The sequence below is a fragment of the Callospermophilus lateralis genome, chromosome 11, assembly GCF_048772815.1.
Source record: "Callospermophilus lateralis isolate mCalLat2 chromosome 11, mCalLat2.hap1, whole genome shotgun sequence".
NCBI classification, from domain to species: domain Eukaryota; kingdom Metazoa; phylum Chordata; class Mammalia; order Rodentia; family Sciuridae; genus Callospermophilus; species Callospermophilus lateralis.
In genome coordinates, this window is record NC_135315.1 from 6,675,589 (window position 1) to 6,688,786 (window position 13,198).

Here is a 13,198-nt window from a genome sequence, read left to right on the forward strand (position 1 = left end):
TCAGGATGCTGTCCCTGTCCGGTCCTAACACTGTCCCTCCACCTCTCCTGTCCCCACCTCCCCTGTCACCTCCTCTCCTGCCCCTACCTCCCCATGTCCCCTCCTCTCCTGTCCCACCTCTCCTGTCCCCACCTCCCCTGTCCCCTCCTCTCCTGCCCCTACCTCCCCTGCCCCCTCCCTCCTGTCCCCACCTCCCCTGCCCCTCCCCTCCTGTCCCCACCTCCCCCTGCCCCTCCCCTCCTGTCCCTCCACCTCCCCTGCCCCTCCCCTCCTGTCCCCTCCTCCCCTGTCCCCTCCCCTCTCTGTCCCCACCTCCCCTGCCCCTCCCCTCCTGTCCCCACCTCCCCTGCCCCTCCCCTCCTGTCCCCACCTCCCCTGCCCCTCCCCTCCTGTCCCCACCTCCCCTGCCCCTCCCCTCCTGTCCCCACCTCCCCTGCCCTCCCCTCCTGTCCCCACCTCCCCTGCCCCTCCCCTCCTGTCCCCACCTCCCTGCCCCTCCCCTCCTGTCCCCACCTCCCCTGTCCCCACCTCCCCTGTCCCCTCCCCTCCTGTCCCCACCTCCCCTGCCCCTCCCCTCCTGTCCCCACCTCCCTGCCCCTCCCCTCCTGTCCCCACCTCCCCTGCCCCTCCCCTCCTGTCCCCACCTCCCCTGCCCTCCCCTCCTGTCCCCACCTCCCCTGCCCCTCCCTCCTGTCCCCACCTCCCCTGCCCCTCCCTCCTGTCCCACCTCCCCTGCCCCTCCCTCCTGTCCCCACCTCCCCTGCCCCTCCCCTCCTGTCCCCACCTCCTGCCCCTCCCCTCTGTCCCCACCTCCCCTGCCCTCCCCTCCTGTCCCCACCTCCCCTGTCCCCACCTCCCCTGTCCCCTCCCCTCCTGTCCCCACCTCCCCTGTCCCCTCCCCTCCTGTCCCCACCTCCCCTGTCCCCTCCTCTCCTGTCCCCACCTCCCCTGCCCCTCCCCTCCTGTCCCCACCTCCCCTGTCACCTCCTCTCCTGTCCCCACCTCCCCTGTCCCCTCCTCTCCTGCCCTACCTCCCCTGTCCCCTCCCCTCCTGTCCCCACCTCCCCTGTCCCCTCCCCTCCTGTCCCCTCCTCCCCTGTCCCTCCCCTCCTGTCCCCACCTCCCCTGTCCCCTCCCCTCCTGTCCCCACCTCCCTGTCCCCTCCTCTCCTGTCCCCACTTCCCCTGTCCCCTCCCCTCCTGTCCCCACCTCCCCTGTCCCCTCCCTCTCCTGTCCCCACCTCCCCTGTCCCCTCCTCTCCTGTCCCCACCTCCCCTGTCCCCTCCCCTCCTGTCCCCACCTCCCCTGTCCCCACCTCCCTGCCCTCCCCTGTCCCCTCCTCTCCTGTCCCCACCTCCCCTGCCCCTCCCCTCCTGTCCCCACCTCCCCTGCCCCTCCCCTCCTGTCCCCACCTCCCCTGCCCCTCCCTCCTGTCCCCACCTCCCCTGTCCCCACCTCCCCTGTCCCCTCCCCTCTGTCCCCACCTCCCCTGCCCCTCCCCTCCTGTCCCCACCTCCCCTGCCCCTCCCCTCCTGTCCCCACCTCCCCTGCCCCTCCCCTCCTGTCCCCACCTCCCCTGCCCCTCCCCTCCTGTCCCCACCTCCCCTGCCCCTCCCTCCTGTCCCCACCTCCCCTGCCCCTCCCCTCCTGTCCCCTCCTCCCCTGCCCCTCCCCTCCTGTCCCCACCTCCCCTGCCCCTCCCCTCCTGTCCCCACCTCCCCTGCCCCTCCCCTCCTGTCCCCACCTCCCCTGCCCCTCCCCTCCTGTCCCCACCTCCCCTGCCCCTCCCCTCCTGTCCCCACCTCCCCTGTCCCCACCTCCCCTGTCCCCTCCCCTCCTGTCCCCACCTCCCTGTCCCCTCCTCTCCTTGCTGTGGGTTGCTGGTTGCCTCATCACGGTCTTGGTCCTCACCCTGACCTGCCACGCCCAGTCCTGTCTCTCAGGATTGCTCTAAATCCTCCTTAAACCTCAAGTCAAGAGGAGAAAAGGAGAAGAGGAGGAAGGGGGAGGATTCGGTGGAGGAGGAGGAGGAGGACACAGTGGAGGAGGAGGAGGGGGAGGAGGAGGAGGAAGAGGAGGAGGAGGAGGAGGAGGTGGACACAGTGGAGGAGGAGGAGGGGGAGGAGGACACAGTGGAGGAGGAGGAGGAGGAGGTGGACACAGTGGAGCAGGAGGGAGGAGGAGGAGGTGGACACAGTGGAGGAGGAGGAGGAGGAGGAGGAGGTGGACACAGTGGAGGAGGAGGAGGGGAGGAGGACACAGTGGAGGAGGAGGGAGGAGGACACAGTGGAGGAGGAGGAGGAGGACACAGTGGAGGAGAAGGAGGGTGACACAGTGGAGGAGGAGGAGGAGGAGGAGGAGGACACAGTGGAGGAGGAGGAGGAAGAGGGGGAGGAGGACACAGTGGAGGAGGAGGAGGAGGAGGACACAGTGGAGGAGAAGGAGGAGGAGGAGGAGGACACAGTGGAGGAGAAGGAGGAGGAGGAGGACACAGTGGAGAAGGAGGAGGACACAGTGGAGAAGGAGGAGGACACAGTGGAGGAGAAGGAGGAGGAGGAGGAGGACACAGTGGAGGAGAAGGAGTGTGACACAGTGGAGGAGGAGGAGGGGGAGGAGGACACAGTGGAGGAGAAGGAGTGTGACACAGTGGAGGAGGAGGAGGGGAGGAGGACACAGTGGAGCAGGAGGAGGAGGAGGAGGAGGAGGAGGACACAGTGGAGGAGAAGGAGTGTGACACAGTGGAGGGAGGAGGAGGGGGAGGAGGACACAGTGGAGCAGGAGGAGGAGGAGGAGGCCAGAGCACAATGGAAAGGAAAATCACCCCAGTTTCTACAAGTCTGTAACCTGGATGAAGTGAATAATTTTCTAGGGAAATACAAATGACCAACCTAAGCCAGAAATAGAGGGGCTTCTCAAAACAGACCGACATTAATGAGAGTCACCAAGGAGTCCTCCCCCATCCCCACCCCGCCCCAGAAAATGACCACAGCCGCACAGTTGACAGTTCTCTCAGTTCTCTCAAACCTCAGGCCAGGATGCGGCTCAGCATAGAGTGATCCCCGGCAACTCTGAGGCTCAGGGCTCAGGCCCCATAACCCAAAAGCAAAAGCCCTTCAGGACACACACAGCTCCAATTCACTCAACTTTACAGAAAATACTGAAGCAGGGAAATCCCTGCAAGGTTTTTCATGAACTCAGCACAGTATACTGAGACGGAATCTGGCCAACTCTGTCTCTGTGTATGGGTGGGCATAGGGGGGACGGGTACTAGGAATTGAACCCAGGGACACTGGACCATCAAGTCACATCCCCAGCCCCTTGAAAATTGTATTTTGAGACAGGGACTCAGTAAGCTGCTGAGGATGGCCTTGACTTCGATGGCCGTGCCTTACACTCCCGAGTTGTGGGTTACAGGTGTGCATCACCCCACCTGGGCCAATATAATTGGGGCCAAATCTCTTTCTATAATTCACCAGCTTAGAAGTTCAAAGAAAGAAAGAAAATCAGCTCCTCAGATCAGGAAAAGCTCTCTCTTGCCTGTTGCTGCTGTGCTAAAATGCTCTGTGGGGGCTGGAGTGGGGCTCAGGGTAGAGCCCTTGCCTACAGCAGGGGGCCCTGGGTTACATCCCCCACAGAGGGAGAGAGACAGGGCGTGGGAGGGAGGGGGAGAGAGGGGTGGGGGGGGAGAGAGAGGGAGGGGGGGAGGGAGGCAAGCTTTGTGGACAGATAGGAGTGGACGGCTTCCTCACTCCTCGTAGGGACCACTGGCCAGCGTCCCCTGAGGCATGGCCAGGCAGATGAGCACAGCCACAGAGGCTCATTGGGTCTGCACCAGGCCTAGGCTGAAGGGCCCACAGAGAAACAGGTACCAGGAAGGAGCCCCTGTCCTCGGCCCATGCAGATGCCATGAAAACACAGGAAGACCCTGGGACTCAACAGAGACGCTGGCCACGGGCGGACGTCCGGCCCCAGAGAATTCACAGAACCACATTCCCCAGAGTCACTGTGTTTACACTGCAAATACTACTAGAGAAGGCACAGAACTGACAGGAGCAACCAAAGTTGTAAAATATCCTGCATGTAAGATAAATGAAATAAATAAACCTGTCCTGGGCCTCACCAAGACGCAGGGAGAACGCTGCTGGGGACGCCTGAGGAGGTCTGCTCCTGCACGGGAACACTCTGCCTCCAGGAGTTCTGCCCGGAGAAGGTCTCCTCCCTGCCCTCCCACGATCTCCCCGCTCCCTGCCCACTGTCCTCCCCTCTCTCCTGTCCCCACCTGTCCTCCTGGGGACCACTGACCCTGGGCCCCACCAGGACTCTTCCCACCAGCCTCCAGCTGCCCTGGCTGAACCCACCTGTCCCTGAGATGGAGGCCTTCTCCTCCTCGTCCCCTCCTTCCTCTGTACCCCAAACTGTGGACCTGGGGGCCTCCCCAACACAGGCCCCAGGTGTGCTCTGGTGCCCTCTCCACCCCACCCCCGCCCCCCGCCCTGCCCCCCGTCCTGGTTCCCCAGACCTCTCTCAGGGCCCCTCCTGAGCACACCCTTTGCCCTGGGCAGCACACTGGCTCCTCCAAGGTCAGGTGGGCTCAGGGGAGCCCTTGCCCCTCCCTCCCAGGGGTGTGGTGTTTGGCGAGTCCATCTTACATCATGGACACAGCGCACCCCATTCTGCGTCTGCACAGAGACGTGCAGCTGGGGCTCCTCACGGGACGCCTCCTGGCCCCCCTCCTGCCTTCCCTCCCTTCTGCAGACCCTCCCTGGACAGAGGGCCCTCACCTGGGAGCCAGAGAAGCAGCAGAGCCAAGGGTGGCCAGGCCATCAGGCCTCTGGGGCTCATTTCTCCTGCACAGATGTCACCGCCGGGCGCCAGGCCCCACAGGACCCAGGTTCCAGCCCCCTGGGAGGTCAGTCTCCAGGGCTCCCACTTCTGCTTTTCTCTGGGGCAGCTGCTTCCTGCTTGTCCTCTTTAGTCTGTTCCTGGGGCTGGGGAGAAAATGGAGAAGCTGCAGGGGTCAAGCGGCCCCCGAGGTGGCCCTGGGACTGTGCTGTCCTATGAAAGCCAGGGACGGGAAGGTGTGGTGGGATGGGACCCGCCTGGCCCCAAGGTGGCAGGACTGCCCTCACCCCAGGCCTGCAGGGCCAGGCTTCCTTCTGGCCCTGTCACTCCTCCTCTTCTCCTTGTGGTCAGGATGTCACCAGTGGGAGGGGCACACAGAGCCCGTGTCCTCAGCACTGGGCCTGCCCCGTGGGAGGCCAACCTGGAACTGCCCCTCCATGAGCCCAGCTCAAGGCTGACCCCAGGTGGCACAGTGGCCCTAGAATCCTGAATGGTTCCTGGTCCTGGAAATGTGTCCTCAATCTGACTGTGACGTCCACAGGCCGTGACCTTCCCCCCCTCCCATGTAGCCCTGTGGCCCTGAGCTGGATCCAGCAAGGCTGCAGGGACCCTCCCCTCCTCCACACGCCTGTGATAAGTGTCCCCAGCTGGCACAGAGAGACCGGGTGAGCACAGGGTGCCCTCATCCTAACGTGTACCACGTCACCCAGCAGCTTGAGCTTTTGAGTCAGGGCACCCACCCCAGGGAGCCCACACTAGCTCTGAGGTCCCAAGAGTGCCCCCTCCTGCCACTCCCCAGGAGATTCACTTTCCTCCTTCCCCCTGGCCACAGGAGGACCCTCCCAAGAGGCTTGATGGTCCTACTGCTGGAAGGTGAGCACACAGCCTGGCAGAGCTTGGGGACATTTTTCTAACAGCCAGGAAAGGTGACAGGCACCTATAATCCCAGCTACCTGGGAGGCTGAGTTGGGAGGATCCCTTGAGCCCAGGATTTCAAGGCCAACCTAGGCCTCATAGTGAGGTCCTTTCTCAAAAAGAGAAAACAAATTCTATGACAATGCCATGGTAGACTACAGCCTGAGGAGACCAAGACTCTGGTGTTCATCTTGTTGAGCTGATCAGGGAAAGTGAGAGAGGGCCACGTTTAGTGGATTTCCTGCCTGATCATGGGAACAGTCCCAGAAATAATGTATGTGTGTAACAATCACACACCACACACACACACACACACACACTGAGGATTGAACAGATCCCCAGTCATTTTTTCTTTTTTTTTGAGACAGAGTCTCACTAAGTTGCTGAGGCTGGCCTTGAACTTGCAGCTCTCCTGTCTCAGCCCCCTACATTGCTGAGATTACAGGCATGAGCCACCACACCTGGCCCCAGACAACTTTTTCTAGTTGTACCATGATCCAAAGTCATTGCTGCTGGCTCAAGTGTCCAGAATACACAAAGAAGCAGGAGGCTAGATGCTCATGTGGCTTGTCCACTGGCCACCAAATGACCTTGAGCAGAGCCTGTGTCTTCTGCTCAAGGTCAATAACAACAAGGTCCTTTGTGGGAACAAGTCACATGGTGGCTATGAAAACACACAAAAGTGTTGTTCCCGAGTTGGGACAGTCTCTCTCCAAGGGGACGCGTCTCCAGTAGGAAGCCCGGACCCAGCAGGGGGGAGCCTTGTAAATCTCCTTGGGGAAGGGAGGAAACCCCTGGGACACCTGCAGGAGGAACAGGTCTAGGACCTGATCCTTGCCATGCCTGGTGGCACTTGTCCTTCGTCCCTGACCCCAGATCCAAGGGAAACAGAGGTGATGCAAGGTGGCCTCATGACCTCAGAAACCCAGGAGGTGGCACCTTCCCACAGCTCCCTGTGCCCCTCACTGGACCTGATGCAGGGGAAGGAAGACAAACCCAAGAACCCCGGGCTGAGCCCCCTTTCCAGGGCAAGGAGAGGGTCCCTCCACAGCCACAAAGCCTCTGGTCCCACTTCCCAGTCTCCTCCCAGTGTGGACACACACTCTAGAGATGGGAGAGGGGTTCCTCAGGAAAGATCTGGGTGTGGACAAGCTGGGGAGGCACTAGACAGGATTCTGCCCTCCAAGGCAGCGCAGCCAGAGCCCTCCCACCCCGCAGCCTTCTCCTCCCTCCACCACTTCCTCCCCCAGTAAGTCTGAGGGGGTCTCGGGGAGAGCGCTGACCAGTGGGTGCCTCTGCAGTCCAGCCAGAGCCCGGCACCAGGCCCTGAGAAGCAGGAGGCCGCTCACTGTGGTGAGGCCCAGGGGAAGAAGGCTTGACAGCCCAGGGAGCACCTGATGGAGGCCGAGAAAAACTGACAGCCCCCAAGGGCCCCATGTCCTGTGCTTCTGTGGCCAAGTGCACACAGCTGGGGCTCACACCTGTAAGATCCAGAGACAGAGCAGACCTGCAGGACACACTGCCAGGGAGGACAGCCAGAGGACAGAGGCTCCTGGTTTCTGGGGATGGGTGAGACCAGCTGCAGTGGCCTGACTCCACCCCACCTCCTGCCCCTCCCTGGGAACCAGGGCTGGGTGCAGCTCGGTGTCAGAGCACTGCCCAGCACAGCAGGGCCCCGCTCAACCCTAGACCTAGACTGCAGACCAGACCAGAAAACGAGGGGGAGACCACGCGGGAGTCAGGCCTGGCCTGGGGGACCTGTAACAGGTGCACTTCAGGCTTTGATACAGCCCCTGCTGCTCTGCCGCTGCGACTTATTTTTAAAATGGACTGTTCCTCTTTCTCTCTCTGCTCCTCCCTAATCTCTCCCCCTCCCAATCTCAGGGGAATCAGGGTTGCCTTTCTTCCCATCCTAGAGATTTCTCTCTTGAGTACAAACCCACCACAGGAACAAGTAATCCAGACTTTGGGGATGGCACCAGAAGCTCTCAGAAATGACTGTCTCCCAAGTTAACCAGTGACTGACAACTCCAGACAGAGAACATGGGATGGAGCCTTTGAGCCACCTCCCTAAAAGCCCCCTGTTCCTGCTGATGGGCAGAATCACCTCTTTGGGACAAGAGTCCCCTGTGTTTCTCTTCTGCTAGCAAAGCAATAAACCTTTTTCTCAAAACTGAGTCCTCTTTATTGGATTGGCATCAGGGACAAGGGCTGAGCTTTCAGCAACATTTTGGCACCCCAGATGGGACCCAAGAGCAGCCCCCACTCCAGCTTTCTTGGGCAGCCCTGGCTCTCTGAGGAACCCCACTTCCATGCTGAGGATTCGTGGTCCTGGTGAACTTCTTGGGAGGCAGGAGAGGAAGGAGGCAGGTCGGCTTTGGGTAGAACCTAGGAGCTGTTCTCGAAAGTCAAGGGAGGGACTGGGGGACTGTCCCAGCAGCTGCTGAAGCTCCTTTGGCTTCAGGGAACTCCCGCCCTCTCTCCCTATACGGTACGGGGTGCTCCATCCTGGTCCACTTTGAGAAAAAGGAAACTGAACTTTAGAAACTCGTGACAACTTTGGCCACTTGGTAAGCTCCCCGCTGTGCACGCTGAGACCCTGGATTCCACACACCTGGTCCCTCTTTCTGGGGACCTCTGTGGCACCACTGGTGTAGGAGTCACAGTTACGCAGGACTCGAGAACCTAGGGATAGGGACTCCCTTCTCATCTGTTCCAGGTTCTCATTTGTTGGTCTTGGACTTGGGGATCCCTCTGGTTGTCTGTTTGGTTAAGACATGGCCAGTACTGCACTGACCCTGTGGGTAGTCTCTTGGGGGAGATCCTAGCTGGTCAATTTAAAGGTTCCCATTTGTCAGCCATGGTTTGGGGGCCTCTCTCTCTCTCTCTTTCTCTCTCTTTCTCTCTCTCTCTCTCTCTCTCTCTCTCTCTCTCTCTTCTGTTACTGGCCCTTTAAGACCCAGGCCTTGCTGCATTGATCTTATTGGGAGCCTCTTGAGCAGAGAGATCTGGCTGCATGGGTCACCGATGGGGATAAGCCTGTCTAAGAGAAAGAGGGTTTGCTGGAACACAACCTGGCCTTTAAATGGCTTCTCTTGACATTGAAGTTGGGCTGTCAGGGTTAAAGCATATGAAAGAGATCCTGTAGGTAGGGGTTATACAGTTGCAGGATGAGGGGTCTGAACCTAGCACTGGGCCCCCCAGCACTGTTCCTCAGTCTGGCCCCAGTAGCCGCAGGTCATCTCGGTGTGGGTCAAGGATACCCGCCCTGAACTGGGTGGGGGGAAATCCCAGAAAAGCTCCCTGGGTGGGAGACAAATGGCCAGAGAACTGGCCTGTGCCCTGCCTTCCAGCCCCTTTTGCCCCTGGGGGGTGGAGGCTGCTGGCCACAAGGGAGGTGGCAGTAGGTTCCAGCACTGTCCGTTTATGACCTGGGGACAGGAATAGTCTCCCCTTTTAAGACCTGACAGGACACCTCACTTGGCCAGGAGATATTCATCACTGGGACAAAGCCATGCTTGCTATGATAGATCCCTTCCACCTAAATGCCTGGGGACGCTGGCAGAATAAATAGCTGCACCCAGAAAAGGGAGACAGAAACTAAGGCCCACCTGTGTTTCCTAGGCAGCCCTCGCAAAGGGATCTCAAGGAAACCTGAAGGAACTGATGTATCGACAGGCCCAGTATAAGAAAAGGGCCCCAAAGGAGCCCCTGGGTACAATTGACAGTGGCACTGTGATAATGACAAGGGAGACAGGTCAGCCTCAAAAATACCCTGTGCTCTAACCCTGGAGAGAAAAAGATGAAGGCATAGTTCAGCCCTCTCCTGGGATGATATTTGTGATAATTTTGAGATAATTTTCTTGGATTTAAATTAAAATGCACAGATAACATTTCTAAGGACTGTTTGAGAATATGAATTTAAGAAAGGGTCTAAAACTAGAAAAGATAAAAGAAAGGTATAGGTATGGAAATATATTTTAGTACGGAAAATTGGAAGGTAAAAGAAATGCTTCTGGATGGGAAAGTATTTTGCCTGGTAAAGTAATATTCTTGGGGGGCTGGGGTTGTGGCTTTGCGGTAGATCGCTTGCCTAGCACTTGTAAGGCGCTGGGTTCGATCCTCAGCGCCACATAAAGATAAATTAACAAAATAAAGGTATTGTGTCCAACTACAACTGAAAAAAAATTATAAAAAAAGTAATATACTTGGGCTAAAGTCCAAGATTCAAGAGAATAAAACTAAGGGTATAAAGAAGTTGCGGATGTTTAACTAAGTCACAGAAGTTTTGTGGAAGGTAAATCTCAAAGTTTGTGATTAAATTGGCTATAATTAGCACAGTCAAAATTGTTCGAAATTTCATGTACTGATATGAAGCAAAGTCTGAAACATGGATCTGCTCTTATCTATTGAGATAATTTTCTTGGATTTATTAGGTTTTATTACTTGGGGAAACTAAGTCTTAAAGGAATTAAAGTTTGTACCTGTTTTAAAGTCTTAAATGATTACTTTGTAACTGGTTAAACAAACAACCAATATTTAGGTTATAACAGTATAGTTGACACCCCAAATATATGTGACTAGGTATATGTATGCATCTGAGAACTATGTCTGTCTAAGCCTTGTCTAGCTGGGGTTGTAGCTCAGTGGCAGAGCACTTACCTACCACATGTGAGGGCATTGGGTTCAATCCTCAGCTCCACATAAAAGTAAATAAATAAAAAGTAAATGAAGTAAAAAGTAAATAAAGGTATTGTGTCCATCTACAGCTAAAACAATTTGAAAGAAAGTGTTTATAAAATGAAAGTTTATGTAAGTTTACAGGCAAGACAACAATAAGCGCTCTCTTTTATACATTGTATCTGACACAGAAGGGCTACACTGTCATTTGAAGACCTGTCTTATAATTTTTGCTTGACTAAGTCAATTTCTGATCATTAACACCGTTTCCTAAATATATGAGAGATTTAAAGTTATCCTGTGATTTTTGCTAGCCTGTGTAGACCTGTGATCATTGTTACCCAACACTATGGAATATTCTCAATTGTACTTTAAAAGTTAAACTTAGTTAAATATAAAGCTTAGGAGTGCACTTTGCCAAATTGGTGTTCTCCAAACTAAAATTATCTGTAGCAAGTCTCATATTTGCATAGAAATAACGAATTTGGTTGGTATTTATTCATGTCATTTGATGTTTTACAGCTGGATAAACATCAGCTGGAGCCACCCGTGAGCTACTTGAGGGGTGTCTTCACTCAGAACCCAGCCATGAGACTTAGGTTTTTTCCTCAGGAACTCTCCTGGCTCTCCCGTGCACATCAGACTGACCAAAGCATGAGATCTCTGTCTTCACTCCTTAGCTTTGGAGAACTGGACAGCCCACCTGCTAACTTATTTGGCACAGAACATTCCATGGAAAACCTTTGAGGTTCCCCATATAAATAAAGCAAGCGCAGGCTCCATCCTCTCTTTCTAGTGTGGAAGCTCCATCCTTAGGATCGGCGAGCCCTCCCGCCCCGCTTTTTTTTTTTTTTTTTTTTTTGAGTTAAAAAGATTTTATTGATTTTGGGGGTTTTTTTGTGTGTGTGGTGCTGGGGATTGAACACAGGGCCGTGCATGTAAGGCAAGTACTCTACAACTGAGCTTTATCCCCAGCCCTGAATTTTTTTTAATACCTTTATTTTATTTATTTATTTTTATGTGGTGCTGAGGCTTGAACCCAGCGTCTTCTATGTGCTAGGTGAATGCTCTACCGCTGAGCCACAACCCCAGCCCACCCCCGGGATTTGTTTTTTAATGACACAATTTAGTACCCAATAGCATTTTAGAAATCTACTTAAGGTAGTTTTATGGTGCCTGAAAAAAAAAAAAAAAACAGAACAGAGGCTAGGGATATCCTCCTGATACAGTTAGAGGTGAGCCTATTGGAGGCCTGGGTTTTATTCCCAGTGCTGCAAAAAGAAAAGAAAGGGAAAGCATAAAATACTATTTCCTATAGCCGCCCCCGCTTTTTAAAAAATGTTGTCTGTGTCCTGTGGTTTTTCTGCCGCCTTCTTCTTCTTTTTTAGCCTTTATTTCGCAACCAGCCCACTCCGTGAAGAGGAACCCCAGTTCCGTCGCCTGCACCGGATGCGGGCGAGAGTAACCTGTGGTCAGTGTTTTATATATAATTTTGTTCTGCTTTTCACATTGGAATTGGAATTTAAATGCATTTTTTGGAAGATGATAAGGAGATCCTGGTCTGCTTAAAGGTGACATTGTAAAACATGGAGGCATTCTGCCACTTTTTCCACAAATAGAAAGTTAAAAGCTCCCTTAGCCTTTCCTTGATTCATGTTTCCGATGTAATGTTGGGTTGTGTTATTTGTGAAGAGCCCCTCTTGCCTGGGATAGGGCTCTGCCTCCCACCTTACTCCATGTCGAAATGGCTCCAAAATAAGCCACACTCCAGCTCATTTAAAGTCGTGTTCGAAAAATTGACTTTTGTTGTAAGGGTCACTGTGATCTCCAACAGGGATTATAATATGTAACTAAGTGAAGGTTCAAGATCATAAAAGCCGTTTTTCTTGGTTCACAGCTTTTACACAAACTAAATGCATTTGGCTCTGTTTATTCCATTTTGTGTTTTCCTTGTAAACTTTATAACTGTTGCCTGTTAGTGTTTTGTAGAGGTTGTTTCAAAAAAAAAAAGAACACCAACCTGGGTTAATTGGAGGTGATAAGCCTTCGCCTACAGGACAGATAGTGTGCAATGCTGACTTCCAGTACTGATACTCACCCCAGTGAAATGAAAGGTGTGTCTGTGAAATTATAGATATTGAAGTTATGACCTGTTACTCCCTCTTTACGATTGGCGGAACTGGTTTTAAGTTGGGTGTTTAAAACCAAAAACTTGGAGACCGAAGTCAAGGAAGTAAAAGGACCAAGGGAAAGCAGCCCTGGACATTTGGCCCTGGCCCTCTAAGGTCAGCCAGGACCTGGACAACCAGGGGACCCCCTCTGGACCCTGAAGCTCTGCATGATCCCTGCCCTCTGCACGCCTCGTCCCATCAGGGCCATCTGCCACTGTGCACCTCTGACTGCTCTGAGGCTGAGTGTCCTTACCTGTCCACGCCCCACCTGATGGGGAACAAGGACTGTGGGTCACTCCCCAACTTCGCCTCCCTTCAGCAGGCAGTGGTTTGGAAATGTTGTCGCCCCCGTTTCTCCACACAAATGGAATGTAGAAATTGACAGTGAGGAAATGTAACCGTGGCGTCCCTTAGGCCTTGAATTCAGCCCTTGCCACTGCCACGTATTGTTAAAAGGGACATGCTTCTTTCCCTTCCTCTCTCTGCTCCTCCCTAATCTCAGGGGAAACAGGATCATCCTCCTTCTCCCTCCTAGTAGACTTATCTGTCCCTGAGTGCACACCCTCCATAGGAACAAAGTAACCCAGACT